Source organism: Callithrix jacchus, chromosome 5, assembly GCF_049354715.1.
Source record: "Callithrix jacchus isolate 240 chromosome 5, calJac240_pri, whole genome shotgun sequence".
NCBI classification, from domain to species: domain Eukaryota; kingdom Metazoa; phylum Chordata; class Mammalia; order Primates; family Cebidae; genus Callithrix; species Callithrix jacchus.
Window position 1 is genome coordinate 30129136 of NC_133506.1, and position 16132 is coordinate 30145267.

Consider the following 16132-nt stretch of genomic DNA (forward strand, 5'->3'; position numbering starts at 1 on the left):
TGGGTGGAAGGGCACTGGGGAGGTGGAAGGACACTAGGGTGGGTGGAAGGGCACTGGGTAGATGACAGGGCACTAGGGTGGGTGGAAGGGCACTGGGGAGGTGGAAGGCCACTGGGGTGGGTGGAAGGCACTGGACATGCAGAAGGACTGCATGGCTCCTGTTTGTGCTGCCGGGAGCTGAGGTCCTGGAAGACTGTGTCCACTGGAGCTGCCTGGTTCTGAGAACATGGAAGACCGCCTCTTGAGGGTCAGAGCCTCCCAGACCCCCTGTCCTTGTGACCTGTCTCCTCAGGATGCTGAGTGTGCCACTGGAGCTGAGTGTGAGGGGTCCAGGGAAGGCTGGCATCCCTGGTTCCCAGCCGATGTAGCTGGCCATGAGTTTGGGCTTGACGAGGGTCGGTCTTGTTCTCTGCCTGGGAGAAACTGCATTTCTCAGGGTCTGTTTACAAGCAGGTAACTTCTTAACACTCTGTAAAATGAATCCTGCAGCCGTGGCATCCACTCATAGCAGGAAGCCTTTCTGTGGTCTCGGCCCCTGTCTGGGCAGCTCAGAGGTAGATTCCTCGGTAAACTTGTGACCTGCAGCATTCACTCAGCATTCTACCTGGTGCTTAAGCGTGTGGGCTAAACGAGTGACTTTCAGCATGTTAGCTACTCTGATCTCCAGATCTTTGCCAAGGTAGCTTCTTTAGCTGTGAGTTCTTCATCCTCCGTGTGGAAACTTTCAAACCAGTTACTCTCAGCTTAGCCAAGTGATGACATCTTTTTTTTTTTTTTTTCTTTGAGACGGAGTTTCGCTCTTGTTACCCAGGCTGGAGTGCAATGGCGCAATCTCGGCTCACTGCAACCTTCGCCCCCTGGGTTCAGGCAATTCTCCTGCCTCTGCCTCCTGAGTAGCTGGGATTACAGGCACGCACCACCATGCCCAGCTAATTTTTTGTATTTTTAGTAGAGACGGGGTTTCACCATGTTGACCAGGATGGTCTCGATCTGTTGACCTCGTGATCCACCCGCCTCGGCCTCCAAAGTGCTGGGATTACAGGTGTGAGCCACCGTGCCCGGCCAGTGATGACATCTTAAAGAAGAAAATGAACCAGGCTGAGGCGGGTGGCATGTCCACCCACCCCAGTGCCCTTCCACCTCCCCAGTGCCCTTCCACCTCCCCAGTGCCTTTCCACCTACCCTAGCACCCTTCCACCTCCAGCTACTCAGGAGGCTGAGGCAGGAGAATTGCTTGAACTCAGGAGGCAGAGGTTGCAGTGAGCAGAGGTCCAGCCTGGGTAACAAGAGCGAAACTGAAGAAGAAGGAGAAGGAGAAGGAGAAGTAGAAGGAGGAGAAGGAAGAAGAAGAGGAAGAAGAAGAAAAGGAAGAAGAAGAAGAAGGGGGGGGAGAAGGAGGGGGGAGGAGGGGGGGGAGGAAGAGGAGGAGGAGAAGAAGAAATGAACCAGCAAGACATCTACTCCATTTTTCATTCATTAACCTTGGGAGTATTTGTAAAGCACCAACAGTGAGAAAGGCTGTGTGAAATGCAGAAACTGCCCTGCACTGGGAGTCTTGGATTTTACTTCACTGTTTTCAGTAACTTGGTTAACTCAGCTTCTCATCTATAAATGCAGAGGCGGGAACAGGGCCTCTGGAAACTTTCTTGCTCTGACAGTAATAAAAGTGAAATCATGCTTAACTCTCCCGTCTGGAATTAGGGAGAGAGCAGGTGGAAAGGGAGTGGACACTGAGACCCCTTCTGAGCCCTAACATACTGCACATCTAAGCAAGCCTCTGTCCAAGCTGCACATGCGGTTTCATCCCAAGTTGACCTGCTGGCTCCCAAGACACAGGGCAAGTTTCCCATTCCTCATCCCCGACATCTGACTTCCATTCTGTCCCTTCACGCTTTGGTGGCTACCTGCTGGGCTCAGGTGGGTTAATTCACCTGGGACACTTGCAGCTGGGTTCTCTAGCTTGAGCCCCACACTTGTGTGTCTGTTCTCACCTGCGGGGGCTGCTCCTTCCAGGTGGTGCAGGGGATTCGCAGAGGCTGAGGGCATGATGCTTGAGCCCCGGAGGGGAGAATGAGCTCTATTTTCCTGGGAGGGATTTGGTGGAGTTTTACAAAGAATTTAAGATAGTCTTAATGCAAACTTTGAGGGAATTCTGGACCTCACATACTATATTCCCCATGGATGGTGATTCATCCGTTTTATTTAGAGAGCAGATTATACCAAACCTCTCCAAGGACCGATCCTTAAACAGCCAGAATCAGCAGGAGATGGAAAGCATTTTCCTCCGCGGATCTTTGGATGGAAGCCCGTTAGGTGTTCCAGAACCATGGCAAGCCTATCAGCGTGGCATGCACCCTGAGCAAAAGGCTCCACATCATCTGCATGTACTCTGTGGTCTTAATGAGGACTCGGAGATCTCTTTTTATATTGCTGTAAAAATTCACTTCGCATGATGCTGGAATGGAATGTTCTGATCTCAAGTATGGGGACACTTTCATCTCAATTATTTGAGAGCAGACTAATTGGTTTGTGGAGCATTCAGGCATCTGGCTCTCTTTTCCTTTTTTTTTTCTTAACTAAAAATTAAATTAAAAAGGGAAACGAAGCACACTGCATATTTCCTGGCACAATACAGTACACTGCAGACTCACAATGAGTAACAGCATCACAGAGAGGGTGAAGGGAATGAAACAGAACTGGGAGCACTGCAACCTGTCACTCCAGGGGACCGCTTAGGGATGTTGTGTTCACAATTTAAAACAGAAACAGAGTGAAAACTGTGAGACCTGATATTTTTGTTTGTCAGTACAAATTTTAGTTCATACATGAAGGTGCTTAACAGAATTTGAAAAACATTTTTCTTAAATTGAAAATTATCCTCTATTAATCATTTGCTTTAAAACTTAAAACACTAGGGAAATCACTAATGTTGATTATGACATGATGATTTCTGAAAGCCATTTTGTTGTACAGAGGGGAGGGTGCTACAAGGCTTGCCCTGGGCACAAAGGTGCCAGGATTTCTGCAGGCGAAGCCAGTCAAGGACACCTGTCTCCCACAGGGGAGGCTCATGGACCAACCATCTGTCCTGCATTAAGAGGGATAAAGGCCAGGGACAGTGGCTCACGCCTATAATCCCAACAGTTTGGGAGGCCAAGGTAGGTGGGCCACTTGGACTCAGGAGTTCAAGACCCCATCTCTACTTAAAAAAATAAATAAATAATTAATGGGGTGTGATGGTGCACCTACAGTCCTAGCTACTCAGGAGGCTGAGATGGGAGGAGGATCACTTGAAGCAGAGAGGCAGAGGTTGCAGTGATCACACCACTGCACTCCAGCCTGGGTGAGGGAGCCAGACTCTGTCTCAAATAAAAGAGAAAGGACAGAACCTGTCTGCCCTGGGTTACAATCGCACTCTGTCACTTACAAGCTGTGTGACTAAGGTCACAGTGGAACCACTCTGTTCACTGTTACGTGGTACAGTCATCTGTGACTCCCAAGCCTCAGCTGTTTCCACCTCTCACAGGGCTTTGTGAGGACTGAGAGGGTGCACCCCAAAATTAAGAGGCTCAGAAAAGCCTCCGGCAGGAGCTGTGAATTCCGATCACACCAGGAGACTGCGGGCTGAGACCTCTGTGGCTCTACTCCCGCGGCTCTATCTGGGGCCTCAGCCAGCTGCTGGCTTTGGAATCCCGACCAGCACTTTCACTTCTTGGGGCCTTGGTTTCTTAGTTTACAAAACAGGGAGGATAAGAGTCACAATGCCACTGTGCTGTGGGTGGGATTAGATTAAATGAGGTCCTAGGGGTAAGTGCTTCTTTCAGGGGCTGGCACGTGGCCACCATTCGTGGACAACAGTCACGTTGCTCTGATTGCGATGAGCAGAGAAGAGACAGAGCCCACAGCCCCAGGACCCCTCCCCACTAGGGCGAAAATGAAAAAGAGCAAAACCTCCCCTGTGTTTGCTGGAGACACGGAGCTTGTGTTTTTCAGACTTCCCTGGCTTTAGAGTCTTGGTTTGGATTCTGGGCTGGGTAAACATTCTTCTTAGAGTGTTATTGATTTTTCCCACATTTAGTAAATAGTCTTCCGACATAATTAATCAGGTCCCATATTTATAGGAAACTTGACTGGGCTGAATGTTGTTTTGAGGTTAACTTCTGCTCACCTCTTGACACTGGCCATGATAAGCAAAGGCTACCCACCAGCCTTCGGAAAGAGATAAATCACAGAGAGAAACAGTTTTCAGCAGGATGAGTTCACACATTTAATCTCCAGAGACAGCTCTGCGCACGAAATACGAGTCTCTAAATCACGCTCGCACGGCTGCCATGGAGGGTTTCAGGTTCTGCTTGAGTTTAATGACATTCTCGGCGATTGCAGTAAGTCGTCAGAACAATTTAGCCACATTTAGACAATATAATTTGATAGAAATAAAAATGATCTATTTAGCCTAACATGACAAGATTTAATTCTTCATAAAAATGAGAACAATGACATCACAGTTGTCTGAAAATAAGTCATTTAAGTTGAATAGGTAAACCTCCTTTTCCGAGAAAATTTTATTGCCTTTGGGAAGCTGACTGGGGGATTCTGGAGATTCCTGAGAAGTACAGACTAGAGCTGGAAAGGCAGAGCTCACAGGCACCAACCGAGAACCTTCTGGTGCTATGTGCATTTAGGTCCACATCCACAGACCCTTGGGATGAGGAGTGGGACTGACTTTTGCAACCAGGGAGACTGCCCAGGAACAGGAGGAAGTGCTGGGTCTCAGCCCAGTCTTCTGAGGCCAGGACTGTTGCCTGTGCCTTGCCAGGTCTCAGTGGACATCCCCAAGTTCCACTAACTTAGCACAGAATGAGAATAATAGGGCCCATCTTCTATAGTTGCGACCACTAGTCAAAAGGTGCCACTGACTAGCTACATGCCCCTGGGCAAATACCATTCCTCTGCGGTCTTCAGTTTCCTTACATGTAAATGGTGTCATATCCACAGAGACACAGGATTGAATGAGGTGACTCTGGCACAGTAAGTGATCAATCTATGGTTGCCATGGTTAGTGGTGTGAATAGAGCCTCGTGTTTACTGAATAACGGTTCTAACGATTCTGGTTATTAATTTTGCCCTAGCTGATTCTCTGGAAGGGAAGTCACCAGGAACACCCCAGAAGGAAGAAATGTCTAGCATCTCCTAGATCTCTACACCCTTCCAAAGACCCAGAGATGGAGCAATGCTGGATAGACGCCACCTGCACACAGAGAAGAAGGGCTGCTGGAGAGATGTCGTCAGAGCAGAGTGACAGTGGCCCTAATCCCAGGACCCAGGCAAGGTGTGTAGGGCACAGGGTGGTGCGTGCGTGCTTTTATCCCCAGCACCAGGACCTCAGGCCTGAGCTCTTCCCCTGCCTGCCACGGGATCATCACATTGAGGTGTTGCCTGAAGCTTTCAGCATGATGTGGCTAATTGGCCATTCATTTTTATCCCAATCCATCACCCCCACTGCTGGGGTCCCAGAGCCATTCACCTTGTTCTGAGGCATTCAGGGCTTGCTAAGCTTCCGATGGGCACAAGGCAGTTTCTCTGCAAGAACACTTCCCAGCTTTGGCTACCTGACCCTCCTTGCTGGAGTGCAGGTAAAGGACACAGCAGGTGCACTCCCTCTGTAACCCTCACTCAAATGTGTCAGTCTGTGTGTTCATGTCTTAACATCTAAAGTACAGACGTGGCAGCTGGGCATGGGCTGGGCCCTTTTTGGAGGGGATCCAGAAGCATTCGGAGCCATCAGCAAAGCACGGGGTCCCCCCTCTGCAGGAGGCTGTCTGTGGAACTGCCTGTGTCCTCTGATGATAGGATTCAGTCGCTCCATAGAAAACTAGAATTCTCCCTGTTGTCCTGAAGTGTGAGAAGCAAAGACACAGATACCTCTGAATTCTCCTCTCATTGCTGGTCTGTGTTCTGTGGCTTCGGCTGAGTGATTCAGCTCTCCAGGGAGCTTGGTCACCCATCGGTGAGAGCCACTGTGGGCAGAGAAGGGGAGGAGCAGGGCAAGCTGAGAATGCAACCCCGCAACACCACCCCAGTTATGTTGTTTCCTCGTTGGGCATGTGGTCGAAGAGTGCTGGGGTTTTGACATCTCATAAAGAATGAGTTGACAGAATTGGGTTTGATTCATTCATTTTTAAAATAAGCACAGTTGCTTTTAATATCCATTTTCTTGAAAATAACAGTTTGTCTTTGTGTATACCTGCCTTGTTTCTCGGTCTGGATGTCTCTATTTCTCAGGAAGTGGGGGGACCAGCAGGAGGAGAGGAACATGGGTGCCTCATGGTCCCAACAGCCAGACAGAGCCCCCAGGTAGGTGTTGGCTGCAACATCAGGTCCCTGTGCACTACAGTAGTGGGGAGCAAGGAGTGTGGGTGGGGCACATGCCCAGTCTGCCCTGGTGGAAATGACAGAGAAGAATGCCTTACTAGTCAGGCATTCCAATCACGACCAGATTCCCCAAGACACGAAGGTGTGGTTGATGTCTCCATGCCAGATCCTAGCACTGAAAGTTGTTCATTCAATGAGTGTCAAACTGAAGATGACCAGGTCGTGCAGAGCCCGCACACCCGCACTTCTGGCCCGTTCCCCTGATGAATGTGCCCGTGTGTGTACCCGTCTGCCCATAGTGGGCTTCTTTGCCTGGTTTTATTTTACCAGTGGCCACATTTCGTCATCCAGCTTCACTTCCCGTAAAAGTTCTGGATGATGTCTGCTTTCCCTCTGAAACTATGAATCACACTCTCCACGCCCTGCCTTTCTCCAGCACTGCAAGGGAAGCATTTCTCTGTGCAGGACACATCCCTATCTGCTGCCCCTGAGAGCCCCAGTTCATCTCGTTGCTCCGTTCCAGTTCCTTGTAGAAGATAATGGGAAGTGACCTGAGCCCAGTGCTGGGGAACACGGCAGTGCTCTTCAAGGCCTCCGCTGGAACATCTGGTACCTCCCAAGCCAGGCGCTGTACCTGGTCAGTGAGGAAAGTATTGGCAAAGCCTCGGGACAGCCTCCAGGTCTTTTCATCCAGACGAGGCTGGCTGCTGGCTTCCAGGTTCGGTCCAGCTCTTCATCATTTACTGTTAGACCCACACAGTGTTTTAACTATTTCAGTGAACCGTGCATATCTAAGAAATGTGACATTTTACAGAAAGATCTATATTTCTGACTTTTCTAAAAAAATCAAAGTGTCTTGCAATGCTGGCCCCCAGCCCAACATGGCAATCAGCGGTTACATTAGCTTCCTCCTTGGTGGCACCAGGCTGGCTCCTGCAGCCCTGGAACCCTAAATACCTATCAACGCAATAGCCCCTGTGTCTTCTACTGAAAGTCACCTGGGATCTAGCCAGGATTCTATGTGTGTTTCTCCCTTTATCAAGCTTGTCCAACCCGCGGCCCGAGGGCCCATGCAGCCCAACACAAATTCACAAACTTTCTCAAAACATTATGAGATCTTTTTGTGGTTTTTTTTTTTTTTAGCCCATCAGCTATCATTAGTGTTAGTGTATTTTATGTGCGGCCCAAGATAATTCTTGTTCTTCCAATGTGGCCCAGAGAAGCCAAAAGCCTGGACATCTCTGCTCTATATAAAGCAGGGATGGTCCTTCTAATTACAACATATTATGAATTTTTGAAGACTCCCCAATGGTTACTCTCCCTTGTTCTTCTTAAGACCAGCTCCATCATAGACCTGTTGCTAGTAAGTGCTGGGACATCCTGAGAGACTCCCCTATCCAGGGGACACCCCTGATAGGTTTGAGGAATGATGGTATTTCTGTCCTCAGCCAACGCCTGGCTCGGGAGGGACATGCAACACAGACTGGCCCGTGTGGCATAAGGGACAGTTCGGGGTGCTGCTGGGAAAGTCCCCCTTACTCTTAAACAGAGACTGGAGAAATGGCCAGCCCATCCTCTGAGTGATCTTCTGAGGGCTGCTGTGGTCAGGACAAGCTGGCTCAGAAAGGTAGCAAAAAGAGGGCAGGAGCTGGGGTCCCCAAAATCCTCTGGAACTGTGGGATTCACCAAACCTGCCTGACATGATCCCACCTGAGACTTCCTATATGAAATTATTCACATTCTTAATTGTTTGAGCAGTTATGCCTCAGTTGTTACTTGCCACCAAAAGCGTTCTCTCCAGACTTCTGAGTCCTAAAAACTTTACTCTTTGACACAAGAGCTGACCCAGAGGCCTTGAAGCCCTTCCCAGGTCTGCAGAGCTTTTGTCTGTTTGCTGAATCAGATTTATTTCTACACAACAGTTCTAGGGGCCAAACTCTGCTCTTCCACACCTCTACCCACCCATATTGGGAGAGAGAAGAGTCTTCCAGCTGAGCTATTTTTGGTGAAAGAGTAGCCTTCCTTCCTGGGTGCAGATGCTGAGAGAGGCAGCTAAGTGGCTGCTTCCACCTGCAGACATTCCAGGCGGTGGCTCAGAACGACTGAGAAGCACAGCTGGGGAAGACTGCCTTTTTTTGTTTGCTTGTTCATACTCCAACATCTGACACCGTACCTTAGGGTCCAGTGAAGCAAGGAGCAGTAGATGGCACAACCAGGGCCAGGCAGACACGCTGGAGCTGTTGGGAAACCTGGTGTCTACACCCATGCACTGGCGCCCTCACCTTCCTCTTTCCCGTGGGAACAAAGTGGGCGGCAAAAAGCAGGGTGAGACACTCACTCACGTCAGGCTCCAACTTGCAGAAGCCATTTCAGACCCACAAGTGAGCAGGCTACATCCTTTGCCTACTCAGGATAAAACGTGACGCTGCCGCACCATACAGAGACAGTTCTGCGTGGTTTCCTAAGAAAGGCAAAGCCAGAGTGCCTGGGGCCTCCCGGCATTTTACCTGAGTAATTCCCCAAGTAAGCATGCTTTCTGTTATCTTCTGTGTTTTAATAATTTATCTCTGAGCTAAAAAAAAATTATAATTGAAAATGCTGACCACTTTCAGGAGTTGGGTTGGACACTGAAGAACCAATTCATTGCTCAGAAGACAATAAACCATATTTCCGTTCAACTCAGTCTCAAGTGATGGGCAGCTGGAGGTGGTGCAGAACCACACCAGGAAACCACACAGCTCATGCATCAAACAAAAGCATCAAGGATGTGGGGGCAGCTGGAAAACAGCCCTGCTTGGTTGAGGGTCACTGTTGATACCTCCCTGTAATAGAGCAACCTCATTCCTAAAGAAACAGACACAGTCAGCACTTCACTCAAAATAATGCCCTCCTCAGCCCAGGGGAGAGGAGCTCAGCCACAGGACAGCCTCCAGCCTCAGCTTTGCCAGATCCTTGCACAGGTCTGGGAACCACTGACCTCCAGGTCAGCACAGCCTGACTCTCTCCTCCTGCCACAGCCAGGCTCTCAGCACTGTGCACCTACCCCCACTGCTTGCCATCTCCCTGCTTCTTCATTCATGACTGTCTTTCCTGCCTCTCTGGTGTCCTGGGGCTGCTTTCACGTTGGCCTTCTCTGACCCCTACAGGCCAACCACAAAGGCCCCATCAGTCCTGTGTTCCCTGACACTCAGGCATCCCTCCTGGAAGTGTCCAGTTAATGGGCACCAGATGGTTCACATTCCTTAGGCTTCTTCCTTGCTCTGGCGTCCTCAGGGCTCCCTCCTGGACCCCGTCTCTCTCCTACCCCACTCACCCCTGCATGGTCACATCCACTCCCCACGTCTCCTGCTGCCCCATCTCACAGCCTCACGGGTGTGCCTGTCCACATCAGACCCATCCTTTTAGCTCCATGAAGAGCACCCGGCTGCCCGCTGTTTTCCTGCACATCTCAGACTCATCAAGACCCAAACCGTCCATCTGGTGATCTACGATGTGCAGTCGGCGTCCTTCCCCCACCTTCCCAGCCTCTAGGGATCGGCTGGCACCAAGCCCTGGGCCAGTCCCCTCTCTCCCTGCCCATGCCCCGCCTCCATCACCTTTTACATGAGTGGGCACAGGACTGGTGTCCTGACCAGCCCCTGGCTCCAGCCTCATCCCCTACACTCCATGGAGGAAGGTGAGATCATGTGAAATAGAAACCTGTCATTTCTTTCCGCACAGTCACATGCACCAGAGTGAAATGCTGCTGGGGCTTGCTGTCGATCTTAGAATAAAAATCAGATTTTTTTTGTTTGAGACAGAGTCTCACTCCATTGCTCAGGCCGGAATGAATGGTGTGATCTCAGCTCACGGCAACCTCCGCCTCCTGGGTTCAAGTGATTCTCCTGCCTCAGCCTTCCAAGTAGCTGAGATTACAGGCGTGTACCAGGCCTGGCTATTTTTTTTTTTTTCTATCTTTAGTAGGGATGGGGTTTCACCATATTGGTTAGGCCGGTCTCAAACTACTGACCTCAAATGATCCACCTGCCCAAGCCTCCCAAAATGCTGGGATCATTTGAGGTGTGAGCCACCGTGCCTGGCCAAAAATCAGAGTTCTGCCACATCCCCATTAGGCCTGGGACTTTGTTCCTTCCTATTTTCATGACCACATTTCCCAGCCACTGTTCTGTGGGCAACCCAGTCCCTCCACGGGACGCGCGTGCACACACACACACACACACGTGAACATGCACATTAACTAGGTGACTGTTGAACTCTTATAACTGTGTTAGGCCTTGGGGAGCTTTGCCCATCTCCCCACAGTAGATGCGGCCTCCTAGTTAACTGCAAACCTCTCAACCTTGCTCCTCTTCCTCCCAGAACGAGCATAGTGGTAACTACATATATGTGAAATTGACCTCCCAGCAGTAAACTGTGAGTCTATCACAGCTGGGAACTCATCCCTCTTGTCTATCACTGGCTCCCAGTGCCTGCTATAGGGAGCAGGTGATCAGTAACTACTTGATCCCAGCCATACATGGGAATCAGCTGGGGCAGGGGACTAACCATAGTACCAAGCCTCATTCTGGACTATGTATATCAGACTTGCTGTGGGTGAGGCCTGGGCTGGGGATTCTTTGGTGTGCATAACACACACACGTACGTGATTCTTATGCCAGCTCTGAGAAGCACTGAGGTTGGGAGGTGAAAGGTGGAGAGCTCACTAGCATGAGCATTCTTGTCACAGCGCGAATCTTCACTGTTTCTCGTTCCTTTACCCAAGGCCAGGTCAAAGAGTCCCGATGTTCTAAGTAGCTTTACTTCCCCAGGTGTCAGTGTGCGGCGGGCATGCCTGAGGATCTAGAAACCACAACTTCTCTGCCACGTATAGCCAGTGCTTCACCACCATGCTTGTGCAGGGAGAGCAAGCCTCAGCTCTGCCTGTATAGAGTGCCACGCACACCAGGTCCCCAGCATAGAACAGAAACAGCACAGGCGCTGCAGGGGACCTCAGGGAGGCCCAAATGGCTCTGGATCCCCAGCCCAGACTTCTGTGCAGAAGAGATAAGAGTTGTTAAATTGCTGCAACCTGAAGGATATTTCTTCTTTTGATCACTTAGCTACAGCACCAGCTTCTTGAAGCCAGGGGCTGTGTCTCATGAACTTTATTGTCTGTCCAGCAATAACACAGGGCCTGGCACTTTCTGACGACTCAACACATGCGCACTGAGTGGAGCTGCCCTCAGGAATGAGCACAACTGCACCTTTAGTGGAGGCTGTTTTCCTGTCAGCTTGCACCTCCCTGGATCTGTGTGCACTGTGGAGTACAGGGCCTCACGCTGAGCCCAGAGCATTCTGAGCAAAGCAGGCATGTATGGGAACCAGGAGTTCTAAACGCTTTCCCTTACCCTGTCCCCTTAATCCTCTTAACAACCTGCAAGGCAAGTCCTTCCACAACTGCATGTGAGATGAGTAATAGCAGTTTTCTGAGGTGGGATGCCTTGCCAAGGTCACACCTGGAAGACTGATGCTGAAGAAGCAAGGAGTGTTGAAAAAGCCTTGAGTGACGGAGGACCTAGGAGTGATAGGAAGCTAGGCGTGATGAGGGAGGAGCCAGGAGTGATGGGGAGGAGCCAGGAGTGATGGGGGAGGAGCCAGGAATGAATGAGGAGCCAGGAGTGATGGGGGAGGAGCCAAGAGTGATGGGGTAGGAGCCAGGAGTGATGGGGGAGGAGCCAGGAGTGATGGGGGAGGAGCCAAGAGTGATGGGGGAGGAGCCAGGAATGATGAGGGAGGAGCCAGGAGTGATGGGGGGAGCCAGGAGTGACGGAGGAGCTAGGACCCTAACCTAAACCTGGAGTAGAGAGAGTGGGAACATAGGGCTGGGTGTGGTGGCTCACGCCTGTAATCCAAGCACTTTGAAGGCCATGGATCACCTGAGGTTGGGAGTTCAAGACCAGCCTGACCAACATGGTGAAACCCTGTCTTAAAAAAAAAAAAAAAGAGAGAGCGAGAGTAGGGACATGAGGAGGTGCATCCACTGAACGTGTTTGTCTTCCTTTTTGACATGTTGAGCCTCCAGCAATAAAGCCTGCCAGAAAAGGTAATCTACAACCGAAGTCCTTTCCTTCTCTTGGTCAGCTTTGCTGTGTTAATTCCACGTTCATGTCAACATCTGTACATGAGTGTCTATGACAACTTTATTTACAACAGTTAAAACCTAGAAACAACCCAAATATCCTTCTACAGGTAAATGGTTGAACAGTGGCTCAGCCATACCCTGAAATACTACTCAGTAACACAAAGTAACAAATGACTGACCTACACATCCCCCTGGATGCATCTCCAGAGAATGATGCTGAGTGGAGCAGCCATACCCAAAGGTTCCGTGTTGTACCTTCCATTTATGCATAACCTTGAAATGATAAAATTGTATCCATGGAGAACAGACTAAGGGCTGTCAGGGCTTAAGGGGGGTGGAGTCCGGGGCAAATGGGTGTGGCTAAAAAGGGACAGCAGGAGACGTCATTATGGTGACAGACAGGCACTATGCCCCCGGTTCTAGGGTCGGTGTCCTAGTGGTGAAAGCGTTCCATAGCTTTCCAAGGCGTTATCACTGGGAAAACTGGGGAAAGGGTATTTGGGATCTTTCCGTATTATTTCTCATAAGTTGTATATGAATCTGCAAATATCAAAATAAAATGCTTTTTTAAAAAAAAACGGCAGGAGAGATTCTTAGCGTAGAAGTTTGTTGCATAAGAACTAGATGCAAGCGGCTCTGTCATCTGTTCGCTGCAGGGAAGTCACATCCATCCAAAGGGCCACCAGCATCTGCCTGGGGCTCATGAGTCAAAGGCCACTGCTCCTCGCCCAGCCCTGAAAGGCTAAGGTCTTTAGTGCGACCAGAGCTGCTGGCCCTGGGAGGGATAGGGACCAGCTTTGTGCCAAGGAGGTGCAGGAAGCCATCAAGCAGGACTTTGAAGACGCAGTGGGCACCACAGCCTCCACCATCCTAAAAAGATGCTGGAACTATCGACACAACAGCCAATCTCCAGAAGGTTCTGTTAAAATGTAACACACTACAGAGGCAAAGGAATGCCATCATCATCACACCACCAGGGATCTCCAGCACTTCCTCTAATGGGCTATGTAGTCAATGTTCCCAGCTTGGTGGGCCACTGGTCTTCGTTGTGACTACTTAAGTCCATCTGTGAGGCTTTTAAGCAGCCACAGACAGTATGCACAAAATGGGCATTGTTGTGTTCTAATAAGACCTCCTTTACAGAAACAGGTCGCAGGGCGGTGTGGTCCGCAGGCTGCGGTTTGCCCACCCCTCCTGTTATTTTATATGATGTTTTTGCAGTTTGCAGGGCTTGCGGGCCCCAGTCACCACCAAGGGTGCCTGGATACATCTTAGCAGGTTCCGAGGTGGCTCCCTCTAACAGAAGGGAAGTGCGGGGCAGCTGAGGGCCGGATAAGGGCCTGGGGTTCTGAAGACCAGCTCGGATACCCACGCTGGCCCTGTCAGGGATCCTTAGAGCCAGATGGAAATAAGCTGAAGATGGGATGAGATGTTTTAGCCCTCAGTGTTGATGTCAACGGGGGAGGTGCCTGGGTCTTTCTCCCCCTCATGCCAGCTGAGAATATGTTAATTCACTCTGAATCTGCCTAGGTCAATACTCAAGATTTTACACCAGGAAAGGAAAACATGGATTAAGAAACCCAGGGCTCACCTCTCTCTGGCCCTAACAGAGCGCTGACTCCTGCCCACTGTTGCTGGAAAATTAGGGGCAGATTGAAAGCACCTTCCCACCTTCCCCAGTTATTCGACAGAGAGCTCTCCGCACTGGACAATGGGGTCTTTATCTGCCTTAGGGGTTTTAGCAAAGGCGATCTTTCCCAGTCTTGCCTTAAGGCAAAATCGAGCCATTGTTCTTCTGCCTTATTTCGTCAAAACCTTCTGCCCAGCTCATGCCTGCGTCTGAATAGAAGACTCCTAGAGAAACAAACAGTAGAACTCACAGTGTTGGTACCGAGTTCCTTCTCTAAAACACACAAAGACCTTGGGAAATGACTCAAATGCCAGGAAGGAAGTTTAAAAAAAAGGTGTGTGTGGGGGGGTCATTTAAAAGAACAAAAAAATAATGAAAGGCAAGCTAAAATAACAAGAAAAGATATGACATCAGCTCAGGTTGTTGTTTTTTTTTTTTTTTTTTCCTATAAATCATGCCAATTCCCACTCAGAAGAGTCTTTGGAGAATTTTTCTGTGTCAGGCGGGGGGAGGGGAGAGAGGCGGGGGGAGGGAATGTGTGCAGATGCTTTCTGTGAATGTGGGATAGGTGACTTCCTCTGTGACTGACAGCCTCACCTGTGTCATGTCCAGCAGCCCAGTGAAGCTTCACCCATCACATAAACAGCTCCCTAGACCCCAGGGTGCCCCTGCATGCCCTGTCATTCCCTGGGCTCCGCACTCTCCGCTCTGACAGCAGCATCCACGGCCCCCCGGAGCGTGTGCTCTTTGTATCCGGTGTCTTCGGCTCTGACAGCGGCGACGGGCACTTTGGGCTGCTGTGTATCCATGGCACCACGGGCGTGTGCTCTTCGTATCGACGTCTTCGGCGGATTCATCTGCACTGTGTGTGGCTGCAGATTGTGACCTTATTCTAAATATTTCACTTTGTGAATATGCCACGGTTCTTCAAATCTATTCTGCTATTGATGAGACTTAGAGGGTTTCCGCATTTTGTTCTGTGTATTTGCGGGAGACACGGAAGGGCCCACCACTCCCGGTTCTGAAACGCTTCCCTCCAGGCAGGTTGCTTTGTGGGCATCGCTCTCACCCCGCCGTCCTTAGCCTGGGGAGTTCCGGGGGGCGGCCTCCGCAAACTTGTTATTTATTTCCTGACACCCAGGCACCAGCGGCCTTTCCTCCCAGCAGAAGGCAGAGGGGAGGTAACTGCGGCACATTTTGCTGCCCTCGCCGTTGAATGTCTGAGTCGTGATGTCTTTACAGCTCCCTAGAGGTTCTCCGCAAGCAGTGGCCCCCAAACCACTCAGCAGCAGCCTGAGGACCCGGCTAAGCTACGGGATTTCTGATGAAATAGCACTGCCGCCAAGGAGCTCACAGACAAGTTAAAAACTCCAGAGCGAAGTTTGACAGATGGGATGCCAGGAAATGTAGCCAGGGTCTGGCCTTGGAGAGTAGCGACCGAGGGTTTCTCCCGGTAGGGGAAGGAGGTGTAGCGAGGCGGGGGAGGGGGGGCTCAGAGAACTTAAAGGGCTTTTAGAGGACTGTGTAGCTGTTTGCACGGGACAAGGTGAACCTAAAAACCTGCCTTATTCAGAATCAGAGTCTACACTGGCACCTGCGGAACCAAGTCCTACCTTTGAAACAGAGATGTGGGCAGACTCTGGCAGATTCAACTACTGTTTTTCATTCAGATGTAAAGCCGGTTCCCATATCCAACAAGGGCGTTTGGGGGGCGCGGTTGGGGTGAGGTGGGGCAGGCAGCAGAGGTAGGAGCCTGGGGGGATGGGCGGTGGGGATGGGCCCAGGCGTGTTCATTACCAGGCCTCCTCCCCAGAGGTAAGGGGGACGGTGCCTCTGCGTCCTGCAGCCAGTGAGCCTCCAAGCTCGGACGCGGCTGCCCCTGCCCCCTCCTGCCCGGTTTTCTGACCTGGAGCCGCTCCTCCGCCCTGTGATCTGCCCTCACAGCAGCGAGAGTGAGGATGCTGAAGGATTTTCCAGAAAACACCCTACCCCCATGCCCAGCTCCTCGC